Below are 13973 nucleotides of genomic sequence, written 5' to 3'. Positions count from 1 at the left end.
GCCAAGGTCGCAGGTTCGATCCCTGTATGGCACAACTGCATATTCCTGCACTGGAATTCTATGATTTCTATGATCACGAGAAGAACCTATCTTATACCAAGTCAACCCAGTTTAGTATCGGCCATAAACTGAGGGACATCACCTCTCTAGAGCTTCAGACAGAAGTCTTTCCTGGTCGGACCCAGTTGCTCCAGTGAGGAATTACAGCGCTTAAAGTATTGTGCATGTGTCAGTGATTAAAGATTTGTCCAAGCCGTAAAAAGGCAAAAGCTTATTGGGAAACGATATATAATGAATTGAAGAAAATGTTGAAAATAACTTTTGCAAAAAAACACAGAAGCCTTTTTATTAGGTATTTTAAGCCAAGATATACCAAAAGAAAAGACGACTATTTTCACGTAGGCCACTACAGCAGCGAGAATGTTGATTGCACAAAATTGGAAGACTGGAGAAATACCAACTAAAGAACAACGGCAAGAGAAGTTGATGAACTATGCAGAACTGGCAAAAATGACAGACAGATTAAGAGAAAAAGACAACAGTGACTTTGAAAAAGATTGGGAACCATTTATGTTTTACTTGCAGAAACAAAGAAAGTCTATAGATTCGATGGCAGGATTTAAATAAACATTCAAATTGTTAGAAAATGTGTAGAAGATAGAGAAATAATATAGTGTATTCACTGTTATTTTTATGTTTTTAGGTTTCATGTTATTGTATAAATATGTTATTAGTAATTTTTTCTTTTAGGAGGCAGCAAAGTGGGTGTAAGAAGAAACAAACCGGAAGCGGAAGTTGGGGGAAGCCTAGGAGGGGAGGGAGGAAGGAATGTATAGCAAATGTTAGGAATATGAGATGTGTGTAATGAATGAAAAAGAAAAATGAATAAAAAAATTAAAAAATAAAAGATTTGTCCAAGCCTTCATAAATCCGGAATAATACAGTTGGATGGCGCCTTGTTCACCTCCTTCTGGCAATTCCTGCAGTCCGGCTAGCGCCAAACACCTTGATTCGCTTCGCTTTGGATCACATCAGCGAGACCAAGAGGGGCATCCTGTCCTCTGAGCAGCCCAGGACCTCCAGACACACTGCTCAGACTTGCACCCTGGTGAGGTCACTTCAGGGTTGCAAACACAGCCAAAACATTGCGGAAAGCAGCAGTTCCAAACCCTCCAAGTGTCCCTATTTTCCAGGGACAGTCCCGGGTTTCCAGAAGCCATCCCAGTTTCTGATTTGGTCCTGGAATGTCCCGCTGTCCCTTAAGATGTTGCTATTTTAATTGGAGAAATGTTGGAGGGTATGGAGTTATGCAACCCCCAAGCCAAGGAGATAAGTAACTACACAACCTTTAGAATACATCTGAAGGCAGCCCTGTATAGGGAAGGTTTTTTTTAAAAAATGTTTAATGTTTTATTATGTTTTTATATATGTTGGAAGCCTCCCAGAGTGGCTGGGGCAACCCAGTCAGATGGATGGGGAATAAATATTATTATTATTATTATTAAATAAAAAGGTAAAGGACACCTGACGGTTAAGTCCAGTCGCAAACGACTCTGGAATTGCGCCGCTCATCTCGCTTTACTGGCCGAGGGAGCCAATGTTTGTCTGTTTTTCCAGGTCATGTAACCAGCATGACTAAGTCACTGGCAAAACCAACAGCACATGGAAATGGTGTTTACCTTCCCACCAGAGTGGTACCTGTTTATCTACTTGCACTTTGATGTGCTTTCGAACTGCTAGGTTGGCAGGAGCAGGGACCAAGCAACGGGTGCTCACCCCGTTGCGGGGATTCGAACCACCAACCTTCTGACCAGCAAGCCCTAGGCTCTGTGGTTTAGACCACAGCGCCATCCACGTCCCTTTTTTTAAAATAGGATGTCCCTATTTTCATTGGAGAAATGTTGGAGGGCATCGTGCCATGCTAGAAGTGACACCTGCCTCATTTCTGTGTGTTCTGCTAAGCGCACGCAGGAGCGCAGCCAAGGGGTGAGGAGTTGGCAACCCTGCGCCTCCTTCACTTGCATTCCAGTTTTGCCACTTTAGCAGCAACGGGAAGGGGCCGTGGCGCCAAAGCCCTGTGCTGATTCCAGGAGTTTTGCAAAGCGCGAAAAAGGCATGTCTGTGCTCCTTCGGGGAAAAGGCAGCGTCCTGGCGACTCCCGCCCTGACGTAACTGATCATTTTAATTCCCACAAGCTGGATTTATTGAAGCGTTTTCGGTGACTCACAAGGATTGCTTTCAAAGGCTGAGCGGCGGCTGCGCTCACTAGGACAAAAGGCAATAGCAGCTCGGGCGAGCAGCTCAGATGACTTGTATTCTCCCCTCCTCCTGTGCTGTGGTTTGCACTGACAGCTTTCTTTCTGGTTATTCTTTTATAGTTCTGGGCCAAAGCACTTGGAATTAAGAGAAGCCTGGCGGAATTAAGGAATCCCTGCCTGCCCACAGACCCAGTGCACAACACGGGTAAGGTGATTTGTCGCTTTATTTTAAGCAGGCCGCAATCTGCTGTTGTTAAGAGCATGCAAACTTTCAGAGCTACACAGAATTCTTGGCCGCAGGTCGGCGCATATGCCAGTTTTTCAGTTACACCGGATTCTTTGCAATGCCCCTCGGTCAGAAGCCCAGGGAAGGGGTGAGAAAATTCCCGGTCCTGGCTAGAATTTGGGTGCCAAGAGATCATGGAAAGTCTACTCACCCTGTAAAAAAACAAAAAAGGGGTAGGGTGTATAGTTAGTGCTGGAACACATGCTGAATGTCCCAAATTTGACATCTGGCATTCCTATTAAAAAAAAAAATCAGGTAGCAGAATATTATTGGCCCAAAAATGGAAACAAGAAGAACTACCAACGATGGAAGAATGGAGAATGAAATTAATGGACTATGCAGAACTTGACAAATTAACAGGAAGGATCCGAAACCAGCAGGACCAGAAGTTCACCGAGGACTGGAGTAAATTTACGGATTATCTGAAAAGTATTTGCGATGATCAGACAACGTTTGTAGGTTTGCAAGAAGCTCTGTGAAGAATTAATAGTAGAAATATTGTAAAAAATGAAAATGGAGATAGGATATGTTATTAATATAAGGCAATATTAAATTAGGAAATGCGTAAGAAGTGAATAAGACGGATTATCAGAGGAGCTGAGGGAAGTCCAATAAGAATGTATTCGTGATAAATTGTGTGACGTGTTTTATAATTTTGTATTGTAAAATTAATAAAAAATATTTATAAAATATATAGATATATCAGGTAGCATCAGGTGATGTGAAAGACCTTGGCAGTAGTGGGCAATTGTCTGGCCAGGTATAATACGGCAGCTTCCTCTGTTCCTAAAGTTTATACCTAATGAAAATTAAAAGTTTTCTCTCCTGGGCTTGAGCTGACATGTGTAAGGCATGAGAAAATGATAGAACAAACACCCCCATGTTTGTGGATTTGTGTGTGTGTGTGTTTGTATCAAAGTGGCAAACCACAGACCTGCCACTTGCCGCTGCCTCCCTGTGACTGTGCTGTTTGATGGCGAGGCTGCCGCAGGGGCAACAACCGCCTGCTTTGTATAGGAAATTATTATATCCCTCTTCTGCCTGACACTACCGCCCCCCCCCCCACCCGGCACGCTCAGCACAAACATCCTTCACTTTCAGAACTTTGCAGGAAGCAAAGATAAGGGCTCCTTAGGCGAAGGGACGCAGGTGGCGCTGTGGGTTAAACCACAGAGCCTAGGACTTGCTGATCAGAAGGTCGGCGGTTCGAATCCCTGCAACGGGGTGAGCTCCCGTTGCTCAGTCCCTGCTCCTGCCAACCTAGCAGTTCGAAAGCACATCAAAGTGCAAGTAGATAAATAGGTACCGCTCCGGCGGGAAGGTAAACAGCGTTTCCGTGCGCTGCTCTGGTTTCGCCAGAAGCGGCTTAGTCACACTGGCCACATGACTCGGAAGCTGTACGCCGGCTCCCTCGGCCAGTAAAGGCTCTCGACATTTTCGAATTAAAAAATAATAGTGGTAAGTTCATAGGTTGTCTTGCTCCTTTAAAAAAATATATTAAATGAATTGCTTTGGGTGTTTTATGGGCTACCCAATCAGCACTATGCATAGCTTGGCTTTCCTTCAAATTTGCAGGACCGTCAGAGGCACTGCTTTTCCTGTTTCCCAGAGTTCGGCCCAGGAAAGTTTTCCTTGAATCGAATGCAGTTAGGGATGAACTAATCCGTCGTTTTGGTTCCTCTCGTTTTTCCAGTCCGACTCCGATTGCTGCACCGAGTGAATCAAACTCAAGAAAACATACAAAATAGAGCAAGTGGCACAAGTGACTGACTTCTCTTTTGTTTGGCTTGAAGAAAGCTTTGGAGTTCAACAGAGCTCTTTCTCAGCAAGGGTTTTGGGGAAGGGGGCAGGTTCGATTCAATTCACATTTAAAGGCGAACTTACCTCATCTGCATTTTCTGAATCTGCTAACCGAAACACAGCTGTTCTTCGGAATCCACACGTCTCTGATTTTTTGCAGTGCAGTTCTTCAGCTGACTAATATGTACAAAAAGGGTAAATTGTGCATACACACACACACACACACACACACACACACACACATATATATATACACAATTCACCTGTTAAGATCTGGGTGAACATATCAGACAACGCAGCGATTCTTCAGACAGCTCTTGTTTATTCACAGGCCAGAACAGAACTGGGCTGAAGGGTTCAGCCAACCTGCTTATATAGAGCTCAACTACAAAGTAACAGTAACAACTTTCTGTAACTATCCAATCACTGAACATCACTTTCAATTCCTTATTTGCATATGCGGACCTGAGCGAAAACTATCTACAGTATCCCCCCTGCTGGCCCAGGGTGAGAACTTCAGTACACCCATTAGTGAAAAGAATATACAGTGGTACCTCGGGTCAAGTACTTAATTCGTTCTGGAGGTCTGTTCTTAACCTGAAACTGTTCTTAACCTGAAGCACCACTTTAGCTAATGGGGCCTCCTGCTGCTGCCACCGCACCACCACCGCACGATTTCTGTTCTCATCCTGAAGCAAAGTTCTTAACCTGAGGTAATATTTCTGGGTTAGCGGAGTCTGTAACCTGAAGCATATGTAACCTGAAGCATATGTAACCCGAGGTACCACTGTACTTGTATGTTTTGGCTCTCTTAACAAACTACAGTTCCCCAACCTGGTGCCCTCTAGAATAACAGAATTTCAGCGTTGGAAGGGACCCCTGAGGATCATCTAGTCCAACCTGTCCCATACAGGGATCAAAGCTGAAACCTTGGCAGTATCGGCACCACCCTCTAGACAACCGAGCTATCCAGAAAGTTTTGGATCACAACTCCCATCAGCCATGCTAGCTGGCGCTCATGGGAGTCGTAGTCCCAAAAACCTGGAGGGCACCCGGTTGGGGAAAGCTGGTGTTGGGTATCTCTCCCAACAACTGTTCAGGCCTCTGTGATGAAATAGTCTCTGCCCTTAGGGGCATCGTCAAGTGAAGTCACCCGTAGGAGAGCTGTCAATCCCGCAAAGATGCTTATGATATTTGTTTTATTATTCCAGCAACCTCTCCAAGGAGTCAAGGCCTCTGTCACTGCTAATTTACTTCGCAGGTAGAGGTCTGGATCAAATCCATCTGCATTTCAGCAAAACATATTGTTCTCTGATTGGGAAACACCTTCCTCTGTGTCATCACTTACTGTGTGGCCTAGCGCACAGAGAAATCGACTTAGGATGAGTTCAAATCCCAACTCTTCCACGGACCTCTTGTGTGACCTTGGGCAAGTTGCTTTTTCTCAGCCTCAGCTACCCATCTGTAAAATGGGAATAGCCGAAGCCTGCAGGGCTTATTGTTGTTGTTTAGTCGTTTAGTTGTGTCCGACTCTTCGTGACCCCATGGACAGGCACTCCTATCTTCCACTACCTCCCGCAGTATGGTCAGACTCATGTTTGTAGCTTTGAGAACACTGTCCAACCATCTTGTCCTCTGTCGTCCCCTTCTCCTTGTGCCCTCCATCTTTCCCAACATCAGGGTCTTTTCCAGGGAGTCTTCTCTTCTCACGATGTGGCCAAAGTATTGGAGCCTCAGCTTCAGGATCTGTCCTTCCAGTGAGCACTCAGGGCTGATTTCCTTCAGAATGGAGAGGTTTGATCTTCTTGCAACAGGGCTTATAGTGGGAACCAAATGCAATGAAGAGGGCATATTGCCTGTCCCATTCATATACCTCTTCCTGGCCTCCAGCGGCGGTCGCACCTTGTCTAGGTAGCAGCTGAATGCCAGCATCCCAAAGGAAGATTGGCGTATAAATACAAGGGAGAGCTCGTGTAATGGGCCAGAGAGTGGATTAACTAGGCATGTCGGCACTCCTGAGAAATAACCGGATGCAATCTGAAGATAATGAGAGCATAATAGGGAGAGAATTGGGCTTCACTTTGAACCCAAACACCAGGGAGCCCATTGAGCAAAGCACCATCACCCGGCCCAAACCACCTCACAAGGGTATTGTGGGAACAAAATGGGATAAAAACCCACGAAGCTCCCTAGAGAAAAAGTGAAACGGATGATAAATGATCCTACGCAGCATCGCTCTGGGGCGATGAGCATCTGTCCTTGTTTTTATGATGCGTTTTGGGTTTCTATCCTGTATTTTGATGTCGTGAGCCTCCCTGAAATCTATGTATGAAGGGCGGTATACAAATTTCATTCATAAAAAAAAAATTATTGTGCAATATGTAAAAACACGCAAACTGACAAAAGATCCCTGCAGAAGAGGTGGGGCACTCCAGACCCCTTGTTTTTCAAATATTTAAACCACTTCTGTACCCTAACCACTCATCCAAGATACCTGGAAGGTCCACAAGCAGATTCCCAGTAGAAACCATAAATTAAAATGCAATACAGTAGGATACTTAAGACGGGTTGTTACCAAAACAAACAAAACAAAACCCCGTGGTATTAGCAGCCTACAAAAGCCTGAGTAAACAGATGAGTCTTAAAATAAGCATTTTAAAACACATCAAAGTTGGCGCTTGCCTCACTTCCGCAGGGAGGCGACTCCACCGCAATCGAAGTTTCCTAGATTGCCACAACATAAATCTCAGCAGGTTGTAGCACAACTGGGAGAGTCTCACCCTAAGATATCAGCATATGGACTGGTCTATATAGGAGAAAGCCCTCCTAAGCAGATGACCTGGTCCTAAGTTGTTGAACTCTATCCATATCCTTGGAACGCGGGTGGCACTGTGGGTTAAACCACAGAGCTTAGGGCTTACCGATCAGAAGTTTGGTGGTTCGAATCCCCACAACAGGGTGAGCTCCCGTTGTTCAGTCCCTGCTCCTGCCAACATAGCAGTTCGAAAGCACGTCAAAGTGCAAGTAAATAAATAGATACCACTCCGGCGGGAAGGTAAACGGCGTTTCTGTGCGCTGCTCTGGTTCACCAGAAGCGGCTTAGTCCTGCTGGCCAGTGGCGTAGCGTGGGTTCTCAGCACCCGGGGCAAGGGAAGTAATTTGCGCCCCCTAACCCGTGGATTTTAGCACTCGAGTCTTTTCCGCGCGCCCCCCAGATGTTGCGCCAGGTGCGGCAGGCCCCCCCTGCACCCCCCACGCTACGCCACTGCTCCCACCACAAGTCTTCAGGACAGCCATCCGAAGGCTGGCGCGGGGAGAAGGTCTCTCCGCCCCACCGCCAGGCTTCGGAGCAGCCTTCCGAAGGCTGGCGGTGGGAGGAGGTCTCTCCGCACCACCGCCAGCCTTCGGAGGAGGTCCGAGGACAGTGGGGAAGACGCGCTGCGCTTCCCCGCTGTCCCGGAGATTTCCCTATGGACTTTCGTCTTGCGAAGGGCCGGCCAAACGCGCGCCCCCAATGTTGCGCCCGGTGCGGCCGGCACCCCTGGCACCCCCCACGCTACGCCACTGCTGCTGGCCACATGACCCGGAAGCTGTACGCTGGCTCCCTCAGCCAATAAAGCAAGATGAGCGCCGCAACCCCAGAGTCGTCCACGACTGGACCTAATGGTCAGGGGTCCCTTTACCTTTTATCCATACCCTGACAGCATCATTCATCTCCCACATAATGGAAGCTGCTGTTCGCATCTGTCTGTCTCGAGAGACAATGGAGTGTGCCTCCGAAGGTGAGGTCAAACTGCTGTGTTAGCCACACTGAAGTGAGCTCCCTGGGGCGCAACCCTGGGACGCGTGTCTGGAGGTCCTGGGATGCCCAGACAACAAGACCCCCCTCTGGGCCTCCCTGATGGGGTCTAAAGGAAAGCAGAGCAAGGCGTTTCACACCCACTAGGCTGCAGGAGTTGCCAGAAGGAGGCGTACACGGCGCCATCCAACTGCCTTAGGGACTGCGCTCCTGATTTGTGTAGGGTTTGCTCCTTAGCCTTGGAGTTGTCAGCCGGCACACCCGGAGGGGGGAGCACAGATTCTCCTCCCCTGCTGAAGAGTATCCTGGGATATGGTCTTAAATACCTTCTCCATGGGTGTTGGGCCTATGTGTCACCCCACACGAACCCACAATGCACCAAATAATGAACCCAATGAAAAGCATGCTGTCTTCTCCACAGGCAGCCCCAGAGTTCCTATGAAAAAAGGCAATTTTAGAACCACAGGTCTACACATCTCATCTTTGTGGCGTTGGGGAGGATGGCAATTACTTGAACAATCAGAAACCTTCCTATGATGATTGCTCTCTCATACACACACACACACACACACATACACACACACACATATTAGCAAATATCTACAACGAAGAAAATTATAAAAGAACCTGGAGAGGCTTGTGCGCTGTTGCAAAAGAGCCTGTTACACAAACAGAGCTTTGTACGTTTTCACTTGAACATTAGGGTGCGAATTAGATTGAGGAATCCTTATGCACACCAGGAACACCTGCATTTCGGAGGAAAGGAGAATTCTCCCGCGCAGCCTAAATGCATCTTAATGCATTCCTGAACCCTCCTTAATGCTTCACAATGAGGTTGATTGAGAGAGCAGGGGCTCTTTCCACACTTACAAATGGGTTTAAAAGGAAAGCGATTCCTCAAGGATTTTAGCAGTTTCTGGGAACACATCGGGTTCGTGAATCGAGAGTGAAAAAGCAAAGCTGGACCACGAGGAAGACCAATAACTTTGCTGCGGAAGCATGCAAGGCAAGGGATTCATCACGGCCGAAACCACAAGAGTTTAGGCGAACACAAAGGGGAAGTTAAGGATTAACTCGACATCCAGACTGAATGTTTCTCTGCAATCTGCTACAGAAAACGGTGCAAAAAAAAGGTGCCCAAGTCTGGACCATGCTCTGTGACCCGTTGCTTCTTAGTGCTCAGACCCAGGTTTTCTCATGGGAAAGTCTATGAAACCTAATGAAAGGGGTAACTACCTTCCTGCACGGACAGGACTTTGGAGGAGGTGACAGGATGCAAAGCTGAACAGAACTCCTTTGTGCCTCTCCATATGTGTGCAAGACAGAGAATCTGAGTCTGTCCAGCTTTCCCCCAACCAACATTTGGGAGAAGAAGCACCTGCCAAAATCCCCCCTTCTGTACAACTGTGCAAGAGGAAGGAGCCGTGGACTGTTTCTTGGAATCCTCTCCTTCCCCTCCTTTTATCTCCTCTTTTAAGAAATTTGTTTTCACTGGTTAACCTGTTCGCCAGATGCATTTATTTACTCTTTAGTGAAAGCAAAACCGTGCTATTTCATACTGGATATTTTACAATCCGATCTTGAGGCTCCATCCTGCTGCACTCCCCCCAACTCCCACTGCAACAGATTTATTGGAGTGTGTAGGCCCTTAGGGTGTGAGCAGGACTGCCAACTTTTTGATAGCTGTGCCTTTTAACAGCCCCTTGTTCTGCAGATATTAGCAGGTGAAGCTTCTTGCAGCATGGAAATAAACTAACCTCATATGCGCTATGCACCGAGTAAAAACATTCCTTTTCGCCAGGCCTTTGGCTAAATAAACTATCTATGGCCTTTTAAACTGTGTGTGCAGAGGGGGGCTATTGTTTTTCTTCGTTATTATGGTATGTAGTCTTGCGTTTTTATATTTGTTATTATTTAATAAATGATGATGATGATAATTGCTGCGGATCCCAAACGGCAATAGTAGCCATCTGAAAAGTTGGAAACCCTACATGCACTTAATTGCATGAAAACCACAATGACTTTATCTTTCAGGGCCACAATTCTGGGACAGGGAATCATCTCATTCCAAGAGAAAGAACGGAAAAGGGATATCAGTGCCTTGAGAGAAGCAGAGTTGAGGTGAAATGATGAACAGCACGATGACTGCTATTCTGTGCATGCTTTCAAAAAAAAGAAGAAAACGAGTAACAGTTAATAAATATTACTTTTTAAATTACACACCATTTGTCACTGCAAGAAGAAATACAAGTTTTGGTTCGCTAACAAATAGAAGCCGGTAGCTAAAATAACAAGAACTGTAGGTAAAGCTCTATGTCAAGTGTGTAATAGCGGGTGGCAAGACAAGGTTTGCCTCTGTGAAAAGTGCAAATTGATCCTCAGGGCCAGGGGTCAGCAACCTAAGGCCCACAAGTGGCCCATGGGGGTCGTTTAAGCAGCCCACAAGCTGCCCCCAAACCAAGCCGCCCACTCATCGAGTCCCCACGCACTGCACTAAACCGGTGCAGCGCAGGGACTCGCTTCCGCGGCGCCAGAAATCGCGTCTGCGCAGACGGCGGAAATTGCGGGTGGACGCGCGATCCGGCCCACGAAGGGAATCTGCTGGAGTGAACTGGCCCAGGCGAGGTAAACCTTGGCGGCCCCTGCTCAGGGCGAACATTCATGCTTTGCTTTTGAGTCTGCGTGCTTCCAATAGGCTGTTGCCTGTTGGAACTGATAGGGTGGGAGGCAGGGAGGTTGGCAGCAGGGGGCGCTAGAGCCTCAGAGCCAACAACAGGCGGAGTCAGCTCTGCCTACTTCCATCCCATCCTCCTCTTCCCTGGCCGGTTCCACAAGGGCAACAGGAGGGGGAGGCTGCCAGGCAGGGCTGCAAGAGAGAGGGCAAGTAGGAGGGCAGCGCCCCACCTTCCAGCCTCCACCGTCTGCTGCTACTGCTGTTCTCTTGCTTAGGTAAGAGCTGGAACGTGGCCCTCTAAGCCTCTCCGCTCGGCCCCCTGGCTTCTTTCCAGGGAAATGAGACTCTCAATCTCTCTCTCTATACATATATATAATTAGTTTTTTAACGTAACATTTTCAACAATTATTAAGCATACTTTTATATCTTATACAATTTTTTTTTTACTTCCATCAATCGCATCTGAAAATTTTCCAATCTTTCACTATTACATTTAAATATCATAACTAATATCTCTCTTCTTTCTCACCCTTGCAATATTTCCTATATTTCTCCTTACAAAACCTCTTGTAGTCTTACTAGCGTAATTTGTTGATTACAGTTGCTCTTCAAATAATTCATATATTTCTTCCAATCTTCTGTAAATCTCTGGTCCTGCAGGTTTCAAACCCTTCCTGTCATTTTATCCAATTCTGCGTAGCCCATTAATTTCGTCTGCCATTCTTCTTTCGTCAGTATTTCTTCTTGCTTCCATTTCTGGGCCAACAATACTCTTGCCGCTGTTGTTGCATATAAAAACAATTTAACATCCTGTCTGTTAATATCCTCACTTACAATACCAAGTAAAAATGCTTCTGGTTTTTTAAAAAATGTGTATTTCAACATCTTTTTCATCTCATTATATATCATTTCCCAGAAGTTTTTTTACTTTCTTACATTCCCACCACATATGATGAAATGTTCCTTCTTTTTCTTTACATTTCCAACATTTGTTATTTGTCTTATACATTTTAGCTAATTTCACAGGTGTGGTATACCATCTATACATCATTTTCATCACATTCTCTTTCAAAGCATTACAAGCTGTAAATTTTATTCTTTCTGAGACTCTCAATCTCAGGGTTCGAGGCCCACAATGGACAAAAGCCTCTGGCCTCGAAACCAGAGGCCTTTCTCCTGGGCATGGTCGGCCAATTGGTGCCAAAGAAAGATAGAATTTTTTTAATGTATGCAACAACAGCAGCAAGAATACTCATCGCGAAGTATTGGAAGACACAAGATTTACCCACCCGGGAAGAATGGCAGATGAAGTTGATGGACTATATAGAACTGGCGGAAATGACTGGCAGAATCCGAGACCAGGGAGAAGAATCGGTGGAAGAAGACTGGAAAAAGTTTAAAGACTATTTGCAGAAATACTGTAAAATTAATGAATGTTAGAAAAATGTTGGAATGAAGTTATATGGCTTTAGTAGAAATGTTATAAGGAATTAAGTATAGATAGATTAATAGAGTATTAAAGGGAAAAATAAGGTTAGAATGTATTAAGATAATTATAGGATAGAAAACAGAGGAAGATGGAAAGGAATTGCTGAAACAATTAATAGAAGTGGAATACAAAAAGGGAGGTGTGAGGAGGTCGTGGAAATAAGTGAATGAAAGATAAGATATTGAAATTGGATTGTGTTTTGAATGGTTTTTGTTTTGTTAGTTGTTTGTGTTAGTGTTTTGTAGTGTTTTTTGTATTGTAATGTATTGCTGTATTGGGTTTTTTTTTGTTTTTTTCTGTAGTGTTGTGTTTAAATTGTTGAAAAATTAATAAATACTATTTTTTAAAAAAACAAAAAGCAAAAGCCTCTGGCCTCACCCAGTACAGTGGTGCCTCGCAAGACGAAAAGAATCCGTTCTGTGATTCTCTTCGTCTAGCGGTTTTTTTGTCTTGCGAAGCAAGCCCATTGATGGATTAGCGGATTAGCGCTATTAGCGGCTTTTAGCGGCTTATCTGCTGATCGGATCAGCTGATAAGCGGCTTAGCGGCTTAGAAAAGGGGGGGGAGGGAAAAAACCCCGCAGGAACTCGCAAGACATTGTCGTCTTGCGAAGCAAGCCCATAGGAAATTCGTTTTGTGAAGCATCTCCAAAACGGAAAACCCTTTCGTCTAGCGAGTTTTCCGTCTTGTGAGGCATTCGTCTTGCGGGGCACCACTGTATGTGTTATGTGACCCCTAGGTTTCTCAGGAAGGAATGGAGTCCTTGCATTCCCAATCTCTGTTCTAAAAACCTTGGGCAGCTTTGGATTCAGCCCTGGAAAGGCCGGAGTTCAAGTGCTGCTCACGCCGCTTTTAGTAGAAGGGAGGTCTTAAGTTCACAGCAGGGTTTTCTTCTCTTGAGGTTGCTCATCCTGAAACAACCTTGTTAACTATCATCATAATTTCCTTTCCGCAGAAGCTGAAGATTGCATGGGGATGGCGGCTCTCCAGAGTCACATTCCCAGGGCCTGGCTGAGCAGGACTTGAACTCGGCTCTCAAATTTTCAAAGTCGATTGTCAATTGTCATTTGTCAGTTTGATAAATGAACTTGGAAAAAGCCAGATTTGGAGAGATATTGTTGGGCTTGGAGATGGGGGGCTGGATAGAACCCCCCTATGCAGGGATGTCTTGACTTTTCAAGTCTGGCAATGGGCCGTGAGGAATTTGGGGTTGTGGGGGTCCTCAACTCTGGAGGGACCTTGAAACATGCTTTTAAATACCACATGGAGTTCAGTGTAGACTATGGAAAAGGGGCTGATCTGTCGAGAAGGGACAAAAATACTGTCAAGTTGGAGTTTCCACGAGTGAAAGGACCAGGAGACAAAGTAAAGTACAGGTATAAATATGAAGAAGATCTGAGGAAGGGACATGGAAGAGACTTAAGGGCCTCGGACATAAGATTACCAGGTTAATGAACTAGATGGATGGGATAGAAAGGACTGACAAAACCCGGGACCAGGAGGAAGAGACGTTGGATGAAGATTGGAAGAAAGTTTTAAAAAAAAATTATTTAGGATTGTTTTGTAAAATTAATGAGTATTAGAAAAATGTTGGAACGAAATTATTTGGCTTTAGCAGAAATGTTAAAAAGAACTATGCAAGAATATATTATCGTTATGAGAAATTG

General features: G+C 45.4%; 1 long non-coding RNA gene across 2 annotated transcripts; it reads left to right on the top strand.

Annotated features, from left to right (window-relative positions):
- Window positions 1–2055: 2055 nt before the first annotated feature.
- LOC310707479 lies at window positions 2056–4479 on the top strand. 2 transcript variants are annotated; one of them, XR_014526487.1, is made up of 2 exons: window positions 2056–2463; window positions 4120–4479. It is a non-coding gene; the product is annotated as an uncharacterized lncRNA (long non-coding RNA). The 2 variants fall into 2 exon arrangements; XR_014526488.1 differs by lacking the exon at window positions 4120–4479 and adding an exon at window positions 2800–3240.
- Window positions 4480–13973: the final 9494 nt, after the last annotated feature.

Source organism: Podarcis liolepis, assembly GCF_965112155.1.
Source record: "Podarcis liolepis genome assembly, chromosome: 5".
Classification (NCBI taxonomy): Eukaryota; Metazoa; Chordata; class Lepidosauria; order Squamata; family Lacertidae; genus Podarcis; species Podarcis liolepis.
Note: the sequence above shows the minus strand (reverse complement) of the source record. Positions and strands in the feature narration are given on the sequence as shown.